The sequence below is a fragment of the Stegostoma tigrinum genome, chromosome 20 (assembly GCF_030684315.1).
Source record: "Stegostoma tigrinum isolate sSteTig4 chromosome 20, sSteTig4.hap1, whole genome shotgun sequence".
NCBI lineage: Eukaryota > Metazoa > Chordata > Chondrichthyes > Orectolobiformes > Stegostomatidae > Stegostoma > Stegostoma tigrinum.
The window spans coordinates 32,291,422-32,313,575 of NC_081373.1; the positions used below are offsets into that span (position 1 = coordinate 32,291,422).

Here is a 22,154-nt window from a genome sequence, read left to right on the forward strand (position 1 = left end):
CCCAAATTGCTCTTAAAAATTATTCTCGGGAATTGGGCAAATCACATTCAAGGGCATTGGGAGTAAATCAAATATTAAGACTCAAGTACAATAAATGTAGCAGTACCTTAGGGAACTAATTGGGAGTTCATATTGAAAGTTCAATTACATACAAATCTGCAGATTTATTGCATTAAATGTCAAAACTCACCACAGTGAGATGATTAATTCATGTCCATTGGATTGCAGCCACTGTACCTTACGTCACACTATTCTGGATAATAGCATAGACCTATTTTGTGAAAAATGACTGACAAAACCCAGTGAATATTACACCACTGCCTTACAGGGTGAATATCTGTAGGGATATTCATACGTGTCTGCTGTAGCTTCAGCAGAAGAACCACAGAAATCTCCAAAACAAAGACCCAAACATCTATTGCATTGTGGCTTAACTTGTAATATAATTTTAATCAGGTTGAACTATAGGAACGTGCAACAAGTTGAAGGTGACCTAATGGTAAATTTGTGTTGACTGGAGCTTTGAGACACTGAAGATGGCTCCTATGAAGCTCCTATGATGGCTCCAACAAATGTGGTTTATGTTAAATAAAACTAATAAAAACAAAATGACACAGTAAAATGTGCAAAATGTTTTTAATTTTTCAGTTTCTTCACACCCTACAATGTTCTAACTTTGTACGGTGATGGAAAAAGTTGGGACTTAGTGCTAGAGAAGCTCAATCATCTTTGTCTGCTTAGCAATTTGTCGTCTGACAAGTGTGAGACAGTTCGCCATTTTGTCAATGCGGAAAAACAGCTTTTCAGTGGTTCTGTGCTGCATTGCAAAATCAAGGGTATCTCTATGGTTTTTGTGACTCAGCAGATAAAACAAGCAGGTAAGTTGGTAGGCATTCATCAGACTCTTTGAATATTCAGCCTCAGGATGCCAATCACCCTGGAGATTGTACCATATTTACGAATGCCTGATTCATCAGTTCCATTGTGAATGTACAGTGCTATCCATCTCAGTATAAGTTTCCATTGTTCTGTCTGCTGGAGTTTCCATTCAGGTCTCCTGTAGGCAAGGGAGAAGTGTCTAATCACCAGGCTGGTTAGCCTCACCCTGAACCCCTTCATCCTTGGCACCTTGCACGATTAAGACTGTTTATAACCAGCATGATGGAAGCAGTTGGCAATTGTGACCTCTTTCACCATCTACCATTTTTTCCTCATCATGAACATGGTCTCTAGCACAGTTGTGTTATACTCCTGCTTCTTATTGATGACTTCTGTTTAGTTGTATTTTGGGTTTTTAATATCCCTGATCATTGGCTGGAGCTTGTCCTTGGCTTTGGAGGTAAGATTGTCAGTTTCATGTCCTTGAGTCCAGCGACGTCAGGATGCACAGGGCAATTATCTGAATAATGATAGTCTTACTTTTCTACCATTGCTATCTCTTGTCCTCTTTCCTTATCCATGCCACAAAAATACTGGAAGTCGTTCAGGTGATTTTATTAGCCTCACATTTGTGCCTTGACTTTAGCAAATCCGCGTGGCTTCTTGGACTTCCCTGACAAAGCCTGTGTTGATACTACACCTTGCTCACCTTGCTAATAGGGTTTGGTTGTTATGGACCAGAACAAATCCCCTAAAAATATATTAAGAAGATAGCCCAGGCCCCGTAAACACATCCTTTGCAGAGGCAAATTTAGTTAAACAGATTATCTCCTACACAACATTTCTTCAGTTCAGGAGGAAAGAACATCAGAGAAAATTCTAAGAGAGAAGTCAAGTGTTTTGCTGTAACAGGGATGGATATATAGTAGCTTCCAACTATAGTAGCTTTCAACAGCTACTGAAAGCTAAACCAAACTCCTGGTTTTTTTGGAAGCTTGACTCCACCCTTTCACGTTGCTTTTATTGTTCCAACTTAAAAAAAAATGGCCTCACAAGCTGTTTACTTTATTGGCTTGAAGCAGACTGTTCTATACCACTATCTCAACCGCTCTTCACAAAAAAAACTCAGGACAAAACATCCCTCTTGAAATCACAGTATCATCTTACCTCCACCCCTTTTAAACACAGACCATCGGTTTACAAAGATGGGTTCATTTTTAAAAACCTTTAGTTTTACACTATTAGCACACGATAATATATTTCCATTACATTGACAATAAGCATACAAACATTCAGTACTACAGTCCATTTCAATCCAATTTCTTCTCAGCCACCGGACACCTCTGTCTTCACTCATCATAAATCTCCAACTATTCACTCAACTCTTCCTATCTCCCTCAACCTTGTCTTCAACATAAATACCAAATTTTCCAGACTCCTATCAGTTCTGATGAAGTCATCACACTCAAAACATTAACCCTGCTTTCTACCCACAGATGCTGCCAGACCTGCTGAGTTTTGTCAGCAGTTTCTGTCTTTGTATCATTCTTAATAGGTTCTTTGCAAAGTCAGGCACAAGATGCTTTTTCTGAAGCAGAACAATGCAAATGCTGGATATCAGAATTAAAACCAGAAAATACTGGAAATATTCAGCAGGTGGTACCAGCTATGAAGGGAGAAACAGAGTTGCAGATTGATTACCTGAATTCAGAATATTCCTACCTAGTTGCTTCAATATAACTTTCTATTTCCATGATGCTTGTGGTTCAGGCTTCTAACCTTCTAACACTTTGGTGAGATCACTATTCCTTGTCTCTTCTCTCTATGTGTGGCCTGTAAATGGTTTCCCCTTATCCAAGAGTGACTGCTGCCTGACTCTGGTAGGTCTCTGCAACTTCTTTTATTTACATTATTTTATGTAATACTGTTCTCTGTTAGTATATCACTCACTAGTATAGACCATTCCATGCTACCCGACAGTCTCTTGCACATAGCTGCACATGATATCGATCACCCTTATTATTATGTCCATCTCATTATACTACAATTTCGTGCTCTGGAAGCCTACCAAATTTCTTTGAGTGCTCACTTCCTATATAAAACCAAGATACAGTAATTATTATGTATTCTTGTCATTCCTGTGTCTTCATCGGGTTAGTGTTTTTATTTGCAAAAGATAAATGACTGACTATTTATCTTTATGTGCTTTGTTAGTTTTTGTTCCACACCAAGAGTACTTGGAAGTGCAAGATAAAATAGGGCTGAGTCAGCACAGCCTCATCAAGGGGATGTCTTGCCTGACAAACCTCTTAGAATTCTTTAAGGAGGTAATGGGCAATTTAGACAAAGGAGAGCCAGTGGATGTGATCTATTTGAATTTTCAGAAGGCTTTTGACAAGGTGCCACACAGGACGTTGCTAAATAAGAGAAGAGCCCATGGTTTTGGCATGGCTAGAGGACTGGTTGACTGGCAAAAGGCAGACATTGGGGATAAAGAGGTCTTTTTCAAGATGGCAGTCAGTGACTAATGGTCTATGACAGGGGTCTATGTTAGAACCACAAGTATTCACGTTATCCATTAATGATCCAGACAAAGGAACTGAGGGCAGAAAACATAAAGATAGAAAGAGGGGCAGGTAGTGTTGAGGATGCAGGGAGGCTGCAGAACGACTTGGACAGGCGAGGAGAGTGGGCAGGAAGTGGCAGATGAATACAATGTGGAAAACTGTGAGGGTACACATTTCGGTAGGAAGAATAGAGGCATAGGCTACGGAAATCCAAAGCACAAGGTACTTAGGAGGCCCAGTTCAGCATTGTCTTAAGGGGAGCATGCAGGTTCAGTTGGCAGTTAGGACAACAAATGCAATGTTAGCATTCGTTTCAAGAGGGCTAGAATGCAAGAGCAGGGATACAGTACTTAGGCTACTGAAGGCTCCGTCAGACCGCATTTAGACTATTGTGAGCAGTTTTAGGCCACGTATCTAGGGGAGAATGTACTGGTGTTAGAGAGAGTCCAGCGGAGCTTCATGAGAATGATCCCAGGGGTGAGGGGCTTGTCATATGAGGAGAGATTGAGGACCCTTGGTTGATGCTTGATGGAGTTTTGAGGGATGAAAGCAGATCTTATTGCAACTTACAGAATGCTGAGAGGCCTGGATAGAGTAGGTCTGGAGAAGATGCTTCCACTAGGACCTAAGGGCACAGCCTCAGAGTGAAGGACTGATGAGGAGGATTTTTTCTAGCAGAGGGTGGTTAATCTATGGAACTTGTTGTTGCAGAAGGAGGCTGAGTCATTGAGTATATTTAAGATAGAGGTAGGTTCTTCCAGTAATCCTTGATCAATCAAGAAGGCAGGAGAATGGGATTGAGAAACATATCAACCATGAAAAAAAAGGTGGAGCAGACACAATGGACTGAATGGCCTAATTCTACTCCTTTATCTTATAGCGTTTCTGAACTATTTCAGTTGTCACATCATTGTTACCAGGGAGAACTTCTAGTTGTATGATACCATGTTGTGTGCGAAGGCTTTCCCAAAGCGTTTTCATAGTGAATGAGAGAGTAGGAACTGCAGATGCTGGAGAATCTGTGATAACAAGATATAGAGCTGGATGAACACAGTAGGCCAAGCAGCATGATAGGAGCAGGAAAGCTGACGTTTTGGCCTAGACCCTTCTTCAGCACCCGAAACAGTCAGCTTTGCTGCTCCTATCGTGCTGCTTCGTGCTCATCCAGCTCTACACCTTGTTATTTCACAGTGAATGAATTGTTTTTAAAGTTGCTACTGCTATATGGATAGGTGCAGCAGGTATGAGGTTTTATATATCACTCAGCTAAGGTAAAGCAGTTTATTTTTAAAATTACTTACCGATAGCGGGCAGCGGTGTTTTTTTTTCCTCTTTCAGAGAAGGAGCGGGAGCACCAGAGGAAGCGACGAGGACCAGAGGGGCAGCCGGGAAGGAAAGCAGTGACCATATATAGCAGCAAGGCGGCTAAACCCGAGACTCTACAACTGTAGTGCCTCCCACCCGCCCTCCTCCTCTAACCTAGTTAATAAGGTAAGGTTCATTCTAAACTTACTCTGTTGAACATAAGTTTGTTATTAATTTGTTATTATTACTTGAAGTAAGCTTTCTGCTTTAGTATTGAGTGGGTGTTCAGATAAGTGGGGTATGGATGCTAGGGCAGTTGCTTGCTCCTCCTGCAGAATGTAGCAGTTGGGAGATGTGGCACATGTCTCCGCTGGCTACATCTGCGGGAAGTGCACCCAGCTACAGCTCCTTGAAAACCGTGTTAGGGAAATGGAGCTGGAGCTGGATGAACTACGGATCATTCGGGAGGCAGAGGGGGTAATTGAGAGGAGTTACCGGGAGTTGGTCACTCCTAAGGCTCAGGACAAGGATAGATGGGTTACAGTTAGGGGGAGGAAAGGGGACAGACAGACAGTGCAGAGATCCCCTGTGGGCATTCCCCTCAGCAATAAGTATACCGTTTTGGATACTGCTGGGGGGGATGACCTACCAGAGGAAAGCCATAGTAGTCAGTTCTCTGGCACTGAGCCTGACACTGTGGCAAAGAAGGGAAGGGGGCAGAATAGAAAAGTACTCGTGGTAGGGGACTCGATAGTTCGGGGAATCGACAGGAGATTTTGTGGGCAAGATCGGGATTCCCGGAAGGTATGTTGCCTCCCTGGTGCCAGGGTCCGGGACGTCTCCGATCGGGTGTATAAAGTTCTAAAAGGGGAGGGTGAACAGCCAGAAATCGTGTTACATATTGGCACAAATGATATAGCCAGAAATAGGTTTGAGGATATAAAAAGTGATTTCAGGGAGTTAGGATGGAAGCTGCAGAGCAGGACGAACAGAGTAGTGTTCTCTGGTTTACTACCGGTGCCACAAGATAGCGAGGTGAGGAACAGGGAGCGGGCGCAGCTGAACACGTGGCTGCGCAGCTGGTGTAGGAGGGAGGGCTTCAGATATGTTGATAATTGGGATGCCTTCTGGGGAAGGTGGGACCTGTACAAGCAGGACGGGTTGCATCTGAACTGGAAGGGGACCAATGTCCTGGGTGGAAGGTTTGCTTGAGTAGTTCGAGAGGGTTTAAACTAGTATGGCAGGGGGGTGGGAACCTGAGCTGTATACCAGAGGTGAGCGTTGATGCAGGTGAGGCAGTAGCAAGAGGTAGACCAGCTAGTGGGAAGGATTTTCCTGGGAAGGAACCAAGGGATCGGTTAAAGTGTGTTTGCTTTAATGCAAGGAGTATCAGGAATAAAGGTGATGAACTTAGAGCATGGATCAGTACCTGGTGCTATGATGTTGTGGCCATAACAGAGACATGGGTTTCTCATGGGCAGGAATGGTTGCTGGATCTTCCAGGGTTTAGAACATTTAAAAAGAATAGGGAGGGGGGGAAAAAGAGGAGGGGGTGTAGCACTACTAATCAGAGAGGGTATCACAGCTACAGAAGCTTCCTTTGTCGAGGAAGATCTGCCTACTGAGTTAGTATGGGTGGAAATTAGGAACAGCAAGGGAGTAGTCACCTCGTTAGGGGTTTACTACAGGCCCCCCAATAGCAGCAGGGAGATTGAAGAAAGCATAGGTCGACAGATTTTGGAAAAGTGTGCACGCAGTAGGGTTGTTGTAATGGGTGACTTTAACTTTCCTAATATTGATTGGAACCTCCTTCGAGCAGAAGATTTGAATGGAGCTGTTTTTGTAAGGTGTGTTCAGGAGGGTTTCCTAACGCAGTACGTTGACAGGCCGACGAGGGGAGTGGCCATTCTAGACTTGGTGCTCGGAAACGAGCCGGGGCAGGTATCAGATCTTGTGGTGGGAGAGCATTTTGGTGATAGTGACCATAACTGCCTCACATTCTACATAGCTATGGAGAAGGAGAGGATTAGGCAAAATGGGAGGATATTTAATTGGGGAAGAGGAAACTATGATGCGATTAGACATGAGTTAGGAAGCATGGACTGGGAGCAGTTGTTCCATGGTAAGGGAACTATAGACATGTGGAGACGGTTTAAGGAACAGTTGTTGGGAGTGATGAGTAAATATGTCCCTCTGAGACAGGCAAGAAGGGGTAAGATTAAGGAACCTTGGATGACGAGAGCGGTGGAGCTTCTTGTCAAAAGGAAGAAGGTAGCTTACATAAGGTGGAGGAAGCTAGGGTCAAGTTCAGCTAGAGAGGATTACATGCAGGCAAGGAAGGAGCTCAAAAATGGTCTGAGGAGAGCCAGGAGGGGGCACGAGAAAGGCTTGGCAGAAGGAATCCGGGAAAACACAAAGGCATTTTACACTTACGTGAGGAATAAGAGAATGGTCAAAGAAAGAGTAGGGCCGATCAGGGATAGCATAGGGAACTTATGTGTGGAGCCTGAGGAGGTAGGGGAAGCCCTAAATGAGTTTTTTGCTTCTGTCTTTACGAAAGAAACGAACTTTGTAGTAAATGAAACCTTTGAAGAGCAGGTGTGCATGCTGGAATGGATAGAGATAGAGGAAGCTGATGTGCTGAAAATTTTGTCAAACATTAAGATTGACAAGTCGCCAGGCCCGGATCAGATTTGTCCTCGGCTGCTTTGGGAAGCGAGAAATGCAATTGCTTCGCCACTTGCGAAGATCTTTGCATCCTCGCTCTCCACTGGAGTCGTACCTGAGGACTGGAGAGAGGCAAATGTAATTCCTCTCTTCAAGAAAGGAAATAGGGAAATCCCCGGCAATTATAGACCGGTAAGTCTCACGTCTGTCGTCTGCAAGGTGTTAGAAAGGATTCTGAGGGATAAGATTTATGACCATCTGGAAGAGCATGGCTTGATCAAATACAGTCAACACGGCTTTGTGAGGGGTAGGTCATGCCTTACAAACCTTATCGAGTTTTTTGAGGATGTGACTAGAAAGGTTGATGAGGGTCGAGCTGTGGATGTGGTGTATATGGACTTCAGTAAGGCATTTGATAAGGTTCCCCATGGTAGGCTCATTCAGAAGGTCAGGAGGAATGGGATACAGGGGAACTTAGCTGCTTGGATACAGAATTGGCTGGCCAACAGAAGACAGCGAGTGGTAGTAGAAGGAAAATATTCTGCCTGGAAGTCAGTGGTGAGTGGAGTTCCACAGGGCTCTGTCCTTGGGCCTCTACTGTTTGTAATTTTTATTAATGACTTGGACGAGGGAATTGAAGGATGGGTCAGCAAGTTTGCAGACGACACAAAGGTCGCAGGTGTCGTTGACAGTGTAGAGGGCTGTTGTAGGCTGTAGCGGGACATTGACAGGATGCAGAGATGGGCCGAGAGGTGGCAGATGGAGTTCAACCTGGATAAATGCGAGGTGATGCATTTTGGAAGGTCGAATTTGAAAGCTGAGTACAGGATTAAGGATAGGATTCTTGGCAGCGTGGAGGAACAGAGGGATCTTGGTGTGCAGATACATAGATCCCTTAAAATGGCCACCCAAGTGGACAGGGTTGTTAAGAAAGCATATGGTGTTTTGGCTTTCATTAACAGGGGGATTGAGTTTAAGAGTCGTGAGATCTTGTTGCAGCTCTATAAAACTTTGGTTAGACCGCACTTGGAATACTGCGTCCAGTTCTGGGCGCCGTATTATAGGAAAGATGTGGATGCTTTGGAGAGGGTTCAGAGGAGGTTTACGAGGATGCTGCCTGGACTGGAGGGCTTATCTTATGAAGAGAGGTTGACTGAGCTTGGTCTCTTTTCATTGGAGAAAAGGAGGAGGAGAGGGGACCTAATTGAGGTATACAAGATAATGAGAGGCATAGATAGAGTTGATAGCCAGAGACTATTTCCCAGGGCAGAAATGGCTAGCACGAGGGGTCATAGTTTTAAGCTGGTTGGTGGAAAGTATCGAGGGGATGTCAGAGGCAGGTTCTTTACGCAGAGAGTTGTGAGAGCATGGAATGCGTTGCCAGCAGCAGTTGTGGAAGCAAGGTCATTGGGGTCATTTAAGAGACTGCTGGACATGTATATGGTCACAGAAATTTGAGGGTGCATACATGAGGATCAATGGTCAGCACAACATTGTGGGCTGAAGGGCCTGTTCTGTGCTGTACTGTTCTATGTTCTATGTTCTATGTTCTAAAAAGGCAGTTAGAATATTAATTTAATACTGTTTAAAAGAGACTGCACCACCACCAATACAGGCATCCCTCAATACTGAACAGAAATTTTGGACTCGATAATACGAAGCAGCATTTAATGTAGATTAGGAAATTAAAACTAAATTCTCTTACTTAGGAAATAATTTAAAAATAAGGAAGTAATGTGCTAAAGAAAATAAGTTACTGAGAATTTCCAGTTTGGCAGGATTAATTACTTTCAAGGTCAACATGGTATAAGTAATGTGATTTGTTTCATATATGATTAATAGTGCAAGCAAAACCAAAGGGACATAATTGGAAGGAAATGGATTCTGCAAAAAGGAATTATTGATGTTCTTCCATTTACATCTTAAAGATAAGTCATCCATCCATGACAGTGTGCTCTGCAGTCCAAGTGTCAACTCCCACAGAACTACTTACCCTGTTACATAATGCAGCAACAGAACATATTGGAGCAGCATAATTCAATGAAGGGAATATTAGAAATATTTATACTGCAAGATTATGTTGTACTTAAGCCATCAGCTGGGTTGTTTAAAATGAGAAATTATGGTTTCAGATGTGAACCACCTGCTTTTCCAAAATTACCTATGAAACAATAAGATCTGATCTTCCCTGACTGGAAGCATACACGTGTAGCACCAGTGTTGAAGCATCATTAGGAATGGTCTAATCACAGAGGAGCTTTCAGAAAATTACAGTCGACTGTGAGGGAATAGTGTGGATTTGGTATTAGCTGAAAACTAATTCTGAAAATTGAAAGAATGAATTCAGAAAAAAGAATTCTTGCAACTATTTGCAGAATAGCATGGGAAAGAGCAAAGAAACAGCTTTTGCCCCCCTAAATGTTACTGACTAGCGTATGCACGAAATGAACTCTTCTGGTTTTGTTTGCTTTGGGGTTGTGTGCTTTGATTTGGGTTTGCTTGGTGGTTAGGTGTAGTGTAAGTTTAATAAACTCCCAGGGACCAAGAACTTCAATAATAAGGAAAGGCTGGAAAAGCTGGAATTGATTATCTTAAAGTAGAAAAGACAGAGGGGAAAATGTAATAGGGACATTCAAAAGCATGAAGAGATAGATTAATTAAGGAAAAATTGTTTCCAGTGGGGAGAAAAGGTCAGCAACTTATAGACACAGAATTAATGTGATTAGCAAAAAAATGCAGAGGTGATACATTTTAAAAACCACCTGATTATAATTAGAAATCAGTAAGCAGTGATAGAATAGATTGAAAAGTAGTAAATGAAATCAGACTTGAACTTGAAGAAGAGAAAATTGCAGCGCTATGTGGAATATGAAAGGGAGTGTTAGACTAATTGGATAACTGTTGATGAGACATGATGGCTGAATGCCTCCACTTCTGATGTATGAATTGAACCTTGGGTCAATGGTAGCGCTCTTAGCTCTGTGTCAGAATGCCATAGTTTTAAGTCCCACTCCAAAAGTGTCACTTTCAAAAATATTGTTCTGCGAATGGCACATTAAACATATGCATCATCTCAGGGAATATAAAATATCCCTTGGCAATGTTTGAAGAAGTCCATGGAAAACCTCTGTTGTCTTGATTAACATCATCTAATTTATCAGCTGGCCATTATATCATTACTGTTTGTGAGTCCTTGCTGTGAACAAATTGGTTTCTGTGTTTCTCTGCATCACAACAATGACTAAAGATCAAAGGTATTTAATTGGCCGCACTGTATTCATGAACGTTGTAGAAGATGATATAGGAATGTAATTTATTTATTTAAGTTTACATTTATTCTGTCTCCTCCCCAACTTTTACATTTTGCCGAACATTGGACTATCATGCAGCCGAAGGAGGAAACAATTGAGGTTGGCGCTAAATACCTGCCAATTATGAGTTGGAATCACATATTTGATGCAGCATAAGAATGCCTGAGACTGATGAGTGCATAGATTCTCTCTCTTGCTCAATGGCTCCCTCTAAGCAAGGTAAACACAAAGTAAACAATCCTGAAAATTAACCTTACCCCCATTATTTGGCAATTTTTGTAGGGAAATAGATATGCAGTGTTATAGTCCTAATAGCTAGTTGGTGAAGGAAGAATCCTGAATCAGTCCTTACTTTGGATATATTCATTCAATGTTATGATCTTTTGCTACCAATAACTTTTAAGAAATCCAAAATTCAAAATAATAGCTGAAAGCATGATTTCAAGATTATACCTTAAACTTTTTAACGTAACAAAAGATTGAAATTTACTGTTGAATGAATGCTGTCTTCATTGACAACTTTTACTTTAAACCTCAAAATTGAACAGTTCCCTTTCTTTTAGTACAAACAAAAACACAGTTGCCAGATATACTTTGCACTGTTCTTTAAGCAGTCATTCAATTCTCCCACAACCAGTCCAAAGTGACTGTTAATTCCTGAAGGGGTAGTTTTGTTCCACTCCTTTCTCAGTCTGAGAATGTTCAATCTCAGAATTAACTTTTACAGGGAAGTTTTTCTCCATCTGCTGATTGTTCTACTCGTGCAAGTTCTTTTACTGTTATTTCCATCGTGAAACATCTTGTTCTGTTGGCTGTGTGCTGATCCTAAACATTGCCCACTTCTTTGTTGTTGTTTGATGTTAGGTGAATCTTCCAGGTCCATTTTTGATCTTCATGAATGTTTGCATCTTTGTAAGGCAAGAAATGAAATGAGTCATAAGCGACAAGATTAATGGTGAAATCAAACACAGACTGGGTGACCATTTTGCAGAACATCCTCGGCTCTGTCCTTTAGAATGACTCTAGTTGCCAGTCTTTTCAATGAACAACATTGCTCCCATCCTAAGCATTTTATCCTAGGCCTGCTATAGTGAAATTCAAAGCCAGCTAGAGGAACAACACTTCATTTTCTGCTTAGTCATTTTACTGTTTTGAGGATTTAACTTCAAGTTCAACAATTTCAGTGTACAAACACTGCTCTTCATTTTGATTAAAGAACCCTCACCCTCTCCACCCCACTAGCTGACCATGTCTTGTATGTGTCTTGTTGTTTTTGTTCTCAGCAGCATGTACTCATTTTCTCTTACTCACATCTATCATTTACACCTAAATAACATCTGTTTCTCTTTGACACAGTTAGCACACCTTATGTGCTTTGCTCTTAGCATGCTCAGCATTTAAACCAATCACTCCTCCCCTTGCTCTGTCAACAGCATAAAAACCAGCTCCATTTAGTTCTAAGGAAGAACCAGATCAGACTCAAATTATTAACTCTATTTCTCTCCCCACCAATGCTGCAGGACCTGTTGTTTCTCCAGCACTTTTTTTTAATTTCACATTTCCAGCATCTGAAATATTTTTATTTTACTTCAAGAATGTCATTGCATTGCAATGGATTTTTTTTCTCTCTCCATCATAAGTTTGAAGACCAAGGCCATCAGCAGCAAACAAAATAAAACAGCAATCCTTAAGTTCCCACAGTACAAAAAGCAAAACAAAGAATATAAAACTTATTCCCAAAATGTGAGAATCTATGAGTTGGCCACGTTCATGCAGACAGCAAAATGAATCATACCCCCTATCCAAAGGTTATTTCAAATTTGAAGGGTGTGTGGGAGGCAGCCCACATTGAACTGACAGAAAACGCACCTAACATCAAACAACAGCAAAAAAGTGGGCAATGTTTAGGAACAGCACACAGTCAATAGAACAAGCTGGAAAAATAGTAAAAGAACACTAAGCACCATGCTGAAAGTTAAGAAAGATGCATTGTAAGCCTTCCAACGTAAACTAAAAAGCTGAGGATCTATAATCTGTGTTCGATCTTTTTGAACAAAGTGTGCATAGACCAAGCAGTTGTGGTTAAATAAGTTGTGAAGGTATTGATAGCAGTTGATAACTGCTTGATAACTGAGGATTGCACAGAGTCACTATGTCTGACCTCTTCAGATGAGGACCAGAAAGATCGTGCAAACACATAGTCCATGTTAAAAAATCAGCTGCATGTAAGAGTCAACAGTAGAATTCATCACTTAGAATTGATGTCCTGCAGACAAAAGCTACATGGTCAACAAATCAACTTGACAAATATGCCATACTGAGAGCAATGAATGCAACTTTTCAGAGGCTGAATAGTGTGAAGTGATATTGGAGTTGGTGATTGCCGCAACACCTATTAAAGGATGCGAAAGATTTCTTAGAATAAAACGTCACAGCATTGACTTACTGTGAGCAGGTGGCAGAAGATTTAGAGCCATTGTAATATCTGCCAAAAGGAATAATAATAAGAGATTCTAACACTAGATGAGTTCACAGCAGTCAAATTTTTCTCGAAGCTGGACACATGAATATTGGGTCAGAACACTTAGCCATAGAATCTAGGGGAGTCACTAGTGTCAGACTGCCATTTGGAAAATATTGTTTCCAGAGACTATGTTCTGGTTATTTCTTCAGTCAAGATTGGTTTCAGCAACACATGGACAGAGTAACTGAACATGTGCTTGGACATGTGTGCTTCAATGCTGAAACTGTAATAATGGGCAAAACCATCAAAGAGGATGGCCAAAACATTCATTCACTAATAACAGTAGCTTGTCATGAAGGCCTTGCTTTTAATGGCAAGAAATACCAAGTGGCATTGGCACCACATATTCAGGTTTTGGAAACTGTCCCATCCTAGGTAAGTCATGCATGTAAGACAAATACATACTTCTTAAGACAAAAGCCTACAAAGATGTCTTGGATTGTTCAACATCTTAGTGTCATACATTTCGAACTTATCTGACAAAGCATCGTCATTGAGAGCTCCTTAAAGAAAGATTTACCGTATGTATCAACAACATAGGTTTGAGTCTCTCAAACAAGCATTGTTATCAGAACACTGCATTCCGCAGTACTGTGGCTCAAGGAATAAGACATTTCAGGAAGTTGATGCTTCATGCAAAAAATCGGGAATGTGCATCATTCAAGATAATGAACTAATTGCATCTGAATTCGAAAGTTTACTGCAAGCACCATTCATTTATTCAAATGTAGAGTGTGAAACACCTGCAGTAGTATTTGGTATCATGAGCTTCCAAACATACTTGTTCGCTAAGCAAACCATTGTGGAAATTGATCACAAACCATTGGAAATGCTGACAAGTGCAACACAAAGACTACAATGACTTCTCATAAAATATACAAATGTGACTTTGACGTCAGCTACAAACCTGGTACCAAAATTTTCTCTTCAGATATGCTACTAGTTTGCAAAACTCAAGCAGGAATGCAGAAATTTCATTGAATGTACAAGTTGAAAGCATGTGCATCAAGATGTTCAAAAGCAATCTACTGCATTTTGGTCTGCATACAGAAAAAAAAACTAATGACCAATAACTTTTCACATTACCTTCAATTATTATTGAAAGGAGCCCTAATAGTTCTCTTGTGATATAGGGGCAATATCCATCTCTGAGACAGGAGGCCTGGGTTCAAGTTCCACCTGCTCCAAGGGGTATGTCATAACACCTCTGGACAGGCTGATTAGAAAAATAACTTGAAGTGTGGTCTGACAAATAAAAGAGGTGCCAGACACTCTCAGAGGCTTTTGGCTTTACAGAGATGAGCTTGGTATTTCATGAGGAATTATCATCAAAGGAAAATAAATACTTGTGCCAGAAACTCGCTGCCAGGGCATACTATTTACCACCACACCAGGGATGTACGGGCAAAGAGCAGACAAGAAGACTAAATGTGTTAACCATCAGGAATTCATTGTGATGTTGAAAGATTAGTAAAGATGTACAAGGCAAGCCACAGTCACTGGCCACAGCAATGTAGAGAACTTCTATATGTGCAGGAAGTTCCATTCATTCTTTTGTCCATAATGACCATTATAGCTTGAATGGAGATGACTTCATCTTAGCGACTGATTATTTCTCCAAATTTCCAATTAACAGACAGGTAAACTTCACTTCAAATACACCCAAGGCAGACATGTTGAGTGCCATGTTCAGCCTGTTTTGTCCATGTGAAGAAATCATTTATGAACATGGACTGTAGCATATGGCCAAACCTATGAGAGATGTGTGCGCCAGATGTGGTCTGAATATGTAATGTCCCACCACATTTTCCTAAAATCAAACAGGTTCTCCACGTGAATGGTTTGTACTGTTTAATCGCTCATCCAGAAATGTATAACAATGAATTAAGATTTTCATGTTGCCATGCGAAACCTCAGACCTGTTCGTCTGAATACATATCTCACCAGCAGAGACCATATTCTGAATGAAAGTGAGAACTATATTGTGAAGCCACCAATTATTCAAATTCTCTGAGGTACAACACATCCTTCATAACAAATCTAGTTTGTTATTTGAGTGGCGGATGGTAATTCTGTTACCACCTAATGTAGATGTTCCAACACTTCGGGCAAAAGGAAAACGGGAAGTTGTGGCTCTGAGTTTAAAATGATTTATATTGCAGCTAACTACTTTAACATGTTTTAAACGTATTTATAAACTACAAGAACTTCATTAAGCTATTGAGTTTCTTTCCTCATCTTCTATTCTCTTGGAAAATAATATGTTGTTTCAGAATTAGGGTTTGAGAGACCTTATACAACCTCCAGTTAAAAGATCTGAAGAAATTGCTGATGTATAAAGTTCAATTTCATCTTGATTCCCTATAATCCTGCTGTAATGTAGAGTGATACAGAGATCAAATGTTCCCTTAAGTAACTAAAAAGCAATTTTACTTGCCGTACTGAAATGTGAATTCCATTACCGAGCGTCACAGGACTAATAACGGATAATGGAGTGTGAGTCATTTCCATGTATTTGAGCAATTTTATTTTCAATACGATGAACAATTAAACAGAAATTAAATTATTTCATTCATGGGAATATTTCCATTTGTTGTACATTTTGCTCAACTATTATAGGCAAACACCTCAAATTATTTTTCAACTTAATTACTCTTAAAACTTTACTATTGGAAATTTGGCTTTATTATTGTTCGTGAATTTCATTGCAAAGATGTAAAAGATTTTATTTTAAAGACAAACCAAAGTTGCAAGATCCACAGCTTGAAGTTGTTTTACATTTGCATTATGTAATGGTAAAAGAATCAATTTCATTGGCTATTATTTCTGTGGCAAACTCCCAGTTTTGCTGAGTCATCAAGGAAGTACTCAGCGGGGGTGATACCTCGTCCCACACCAAGATATAAAATTTGAGATCCAATTATCCCAGTAATTTTTGAGCACGCAAGGACTGAACAAACGAGAAAAACAGGCTGAAGAATTATAAAAAATTGTATACTAAACAGCAGAAGCAAAAGTATTCTAAGATAAATTCTTACCACTATCTGGTAGATTTGTGATCACCATTCTCTTTCCTGTTGAGGAGCTACGGAGCCTGTTTAGTCAGGTGTGGTAGAGAAAAATCACTTGGTAGTCTAATGAGAATAGGTTCTTGCCTTAAATAAGATGCATTTTACTGCATGACATCAGCCAGATACAAATTATACTGACACAGTTGACATTGTGACAGAGAATACAAGGAAGATCCAGAATCATGAGCTGCTTTTCCACCAAACCCAAATGATACCATCACAGTGGGTGATGTTTAAAGCGCCCTCAGCTTCAACACATCAGATTCTCATATACTTATGCAACAGAAAGAAAATCAAAACTGTTTTAAAATATACTTCCTCCATCATTATAGACAATCATAATTTTCTTTCCTCTCAGCTGTCTTGTCCTGAAGCATATGGCAACACGTTCCACCTAGCAAAGCAATTTATTGTGCTATCTTGCAATTACATCAAGTTTCTCACCTAGAGCATTACAATCCAATTTTTAGTCTTCACATAGGTAAAATGAAATAAGAATGCAGACATAGGATGAACATAATTGATCAGATTTAAACCCAATTTTATAGAGGGTTGTCACTTAGTAATTATATCACTGGAGGAGAAAACAACGCTTTTAACTCAAGGTCTTCCAAAGTGAAGTAATTTTCAATGGCACATAAGCAGGCAGATGGGAATAAATGCCTGTTGGTTGAACGTGGTGCAGAAACTGGAGTAGTGGAGGGCAATTAAAAGGCTGGGAAGGGAAATTTGTCAGTCTGAGTGAGTGAAAGGAGAAGCTTTAAGGGGAAGGCCTGGGAGGTGGATTGGGGGTTGGGGATTGTGTTGGATGTGGGGATTGTTGCTGACCATGCAGATCCTTCAGGCAGGTAGTGCTGGATGCATGAAGTAGAAATTGTGCGCACTTTATGGATATGACAAGCCCTTGCCTGGAAGAAGTTGATGGATTTTCAGTGAGTGGAGCTTAATTATGACGAAGCTTACAGCCTCTTGAACAAAATTAAAGTACCATCCCACTGTTTCGGAGGAGTTTGGTCTCCCACCTAACTATCCATTTCAGATGGATGGGTTGGTGGTGGGCTCAGGTCATGAAATGACTTTTAATACTTCAATCCTCTATCTGACCCAAACTCATCCTGTTTCTCTTTAATGTTAAGCTCTCCTCTTGTGAGTGAAACATGAAAGTTAAGCTCAAAAGTATATTTGGAATGTCTTATATTTGAAAAGTAAACTGTGAGGCATTTAGTACACTAGTGTCATGGAGGATGACTGTTGCCAACAATTTGTAAAGAAACTATTGGCTCAGTTTAACTTTGTGCTCTATCCCTGTCACTGACTTAGAGTCATAGACTCCTACAGCATGGAGACAGGTCCTTCAGCCCAAACAGGTCCATGCTGACCAAAATGTCCATCCATGCAAACCCCATTTCTTTGCATTGCCCATATCCTTCTAAACTTTTCCTATCCACGTATTCATCCAAATGCCTTTTAAATGTGTTAAAGTACCCACCTCAACAACTTCTGCTGGCAGCTCATTCCATATGCATAACACCTTCTGTGTAAAAAAGTTGCCCCTCAGCTTCCCATGTATTCTTTGCCCTCTTACCTTAAACTGACACCCTCTAGTCCTCAATTCCCCATACTTGGGAACTAGGTTAAGTGCATTCACCCTATCCACGTTTCTCATGATCTTATAAACTTATATACGATTCCCCCTCAGTCTTTCACACTCGAAAGAAAAAAGTCCTAGCTTGTCTAACGTCTCCCTAAAACTCAGTCCCTTGAGTCCTGGCAACATCCTTGTAAATTTCTTCTGCACTCTTTCCAGTTTAAAAACAACCTTCGTTCAGCAAGGTGACCAAAAGTGAACACAATACTCCAAGTGTAACCTCACCAATGTACTGTACAACTGCAACATAGCTTCCCAACTTCTATACTCACCACCTTAACTGATCAAGGCCAATGTGTCAAACACCTTCTTCACTGCCCTGATTACTTCTGACTCCACTTTCAGAGAACCATGCACCTGCACTCCAAGGTCCCGTTGCTCCACTACACTCCTCAATGCCCTACCAATCACCATGAAACTCCTAGATGATAAAATGTGAGGCTGTTTGAACACAGCAGGCCAAGCAGCATCTCAGGAGCACAAAAGCTGACGTTTCGGGCCTAGACCCTTCATCAGAGCTTTTGTCAGCTTTTGTGCTCCTGAGATGCTGCTTGGCCTGTTGTGTTCAAACAGCCTCACATTTTATCATCTTGGATTCTCCAGCATCTGCAGTTCCCATTATCTCTGATACCATGAAACTCCTACCTTGATTTGCTTCTCCAAAATGCAACACCTCGCACTTGTTTATATTGTCCATTTGCCATTTCTCAGCCGACTTCCCCAGCTGATCAAGACCCTGCAGCAATTTCTGATAATCTTCCTCACTGTCCATGATACCACCGATTTTAGTGTCATTCGCAAACTTACTAATCATGCCTCTCAGGAGCACAAAAGCTGACGTTTCGGGCCTAGACCCTTCATTAGAGAGGGGGTTGGGGAGAGGGTTCTGGAATAGATAGGGACAGAGGGGGAGGTGGACGGAAGATGGAGAGAAAAGAAGATAGGTGGAGAGGAGAGTATAGGTGGGGAGGTAGGGAGGGCATAGGTCAGTCCAGGGAAGACGGATAGGTCAAGGAGGTGGGATGAGGTTAGTAGGTAGGAAATGGAGGTGCGGCTTGAGGTGGGAGGAAGGGATAGGTAAGAGGAAGAACAGGTTAGGGAGGCAGAGACAGGCTGGGCTGGTTTTGGGATGCAGTGGGGGGAGGGGACGAGCTGGGCTGGTTTTGGGATGCAGTGGGGGAAGGGGAGATTTTGAAGCTGGTGAAGTCCACATGGATACCATTGGGCTGCAGGGTTCCCAAGCAGAATATGAGTTGCTGTTCCTGCAACCTTCGGGTGGCATCATTGTGGCACTGCAGGAGGCCCATGATGGACATGTCATCTGAGGAATGGGAGGGGGAGTTAAAATGGTTCGCGACTGGGAGGTGCAGTTGTTTATTGCGAACCGAGTGGAGGTGCTCTGCAAAGCACTCCCCAAGCCTCCGCTTGGTTTCCCCAATGTAGAGGAAGCCACACCGGGTACAGTGGATGCAGTACACCACATTGGCGGATGTGTAGGTGAACCTCTGCTTAATGTGGAAAGTCATCTTGGGGCCTGGGATGGGGGTGAGGGAGGAGGTGTGGAGGCAAGTGTAGCACTTCCTGCGGTTGCAGGGGAAGGTGCCGGGTGTGGTGTGGTTGGAGGGGAGTGTGGAGCAGACAAGGGAGTCACGAGAGAGTGGTATCTCTGGAAGGCAGACAAGGGTGGGGATGGAAAAATGTCTTGGGTGGTGGGGTCAAATTGTAGATGGCAGAACTCTTTATTCCAGAACCCTCTCTCATCCCCCTTTTCTGATGAAGGGTCTAGGCCCGAAATGTCAGCTTTTGTGCTCCTGAGATGCTGCTTGGCCTGCTGTGTTTATCCAGCTTCACACTTTGTTTTCTTGGATTCTCTAGCATCTGCAGTTTCCGTTATCACTATTACTAATTATGTCTTGTACATTCTCATGCAAATCATTGACGTAGATAAAAAAGAGCAATAGGGTCAGCACCGACCCCTGAGGCACACCACTAGTCATAGGCCTCCAGTCAGATAAGCTTTCTTCCACTATTACCTTCTGCTTCTTACCATCAAGCCAATTGTGAATCCAATTTACTCTCCCTAGAATCCATGCAATCTAACTTTCCAGAGCAGCCTACTACATGGAGCCTTATCAAAGGTCTTACTGAAATCCATATAGACTATGTCTACCACCCTGCCCTCATCAACTTTCCCAGTCACTTCATCAAAGAACTCCAACAAATTTGTGAGGCATGATCTCCCATGCACAAAACCATGCTTATGACCCTAATAAAACTTTGTCTTGATAAATGCATGTATATCTTATCCTTCAGAATCTTCTCAAGTAATTTATCTACCACAAATGTTAAGCTTACTGGTCTGTAATTCCCAGGTTTTTCTCTGCAGCCCTTTTTGAAAAAGGGCACAACATTTGCTAACCCTCCAGTCTTCTGGGGCCTCACCTGTGGCTAACGATGATGCAAATATATCAGCCAGGGCCCCCACAATTTCTTTTCTAGCCTCTTTCAGGGTTTTTGGATATATCTGATCAGGACCAGGAGATTTATTCACCTTCATACGTTCTAATACTTCCAACACCTCCTCTACTATGATATCAACTGTCTCCAAGATATTGCCACTGACTGCACCAAGTTCCCAAGTCATCACGTCTTTCTCCAAGATAAACACAGAGGAGAAATATACATTGAAGTCTTCATCTAAATTCTGCAGTTACACATATAGATATCCACTTTGGTCCTTGAGGGATCCTGTTCTCTCTCTAGTTATTCTTTTTCCTTTAAAATAAAGAATCTCTTTTGATTCACCCCAATTTTCTCAGCCAAAGCTATCTTGTGCTTCCTTTTCACCCACTTGATTTTCTTCTTCAGTAAACTCCTGTACCCTTTAAATATCTCCAGCAATTCCCTTGATCCTAACTGCATGTTCCTGAGCAATGCCTCCTTCTTTTCCCTTGTCAAAGCCTCAATATCTCTTGTCATCCAGGTTTTCCTACTCTTACCAACCTTGTCCTTCACTCTCGCAGGAACATAGACATGGAATTGTAGCGATGCCTGCAAACAAACTACTCCAATCAACCCTGCAAGCTCGTATCTAATTCCACCAAAATCAGTTTGGAACTTTAGCCCCAATTTAGAACTTGAACCTGTGGACAAGTTTTATCCTTTTCCATAACTGTTTTAAAATTTATAGAGCTATGGTCACTAGTCCCAAAGTGCTCCCCCACTGTCACCTCATTCACCAGTCCTGCGCTTTTTCCTAAGGCTAGATCGAGTTTTACCCATTCCCAAGTTGGACCTTCTATATACTACTTGAGGAAATTTTTCTGAACACATTTAACAAATTCCACCCTACCTAAGGCCCTTAACACTACGGCAGTTGCAGCTTGTGTTAGAAAAATTGAAATCCTCCACCATGACAACCCTATTTCTCTTGCAAAATCTCCCTGCATATTTTTTCCTCTAATTCCTGTTGACTTTTGGGGGCCTATATTGTCCCTAATTCTGGGACACATCATCCAGATTCAAGTGTCAGAAGTGTACCATAATGGCTCTGAACATATTCTTCAAAAAAGAAGTCAAGGATCTCATGCACGGTGGTAGTGTCACAATCCCTGAGCCAGACAGTTTGACTCAAGTCCAACTAGCCTCGGAGGTGTCTCATAATATGTCTAAATAGGTTGATTAAAAATATTTTTAAGGCTTGACAAAAGGTTACGTGTAGTTACTGACCAAACTCATGTAAAAAATTGCAGTGTAGGAATATCAAGCCTCAGGAAAGATGGGAGAGTCTGAGGCCCAAAACAATGTTCTGCTCCAAGGGACACCAATAACCTGTTGTTAAATAATAAATATTGATAATTGTCGTTCATGGACTTGTACACACTGAATTGTGACTTCACCTGGCTAAAATATCAAAACCAACAAAGAGAGGAAATATTCATTATGTCAATCTGAGTTTAATTGAATCCATCACCTTTTAGAGGTGAAATGAATATTCACCACTCACTAAGCAATCAATAAAACATTTCTCACCAAATTTCTCGAACGAATTGCTTCCCTCCCTCTTCTCTGTAGGTGTGAATAGTTCCAAGGCATCTAACACCCTTAATATTTTATAAACAGGATATTATTCCTACATAGCCTTTGTCAATATGAGGTGGCAGACTATTTATGTTAAGGGTG

General features: G+C 41.4%; 1 protein-coding gene across 6 annotated transcripts in view; it reads right to left on the minus strand.

The window, feature by feature from the left end:
- The window catches only part of c20h10orf90 (chromosome 20 C10orf90 homolog), a 377,977-nt gene that overhangs the window by 22,167 nt on the left and 333,656 nt on the right, over positions 1 to 22,154 (minus strand). The gene's annotated exons all lie outside the window — the stretch shown is intronic.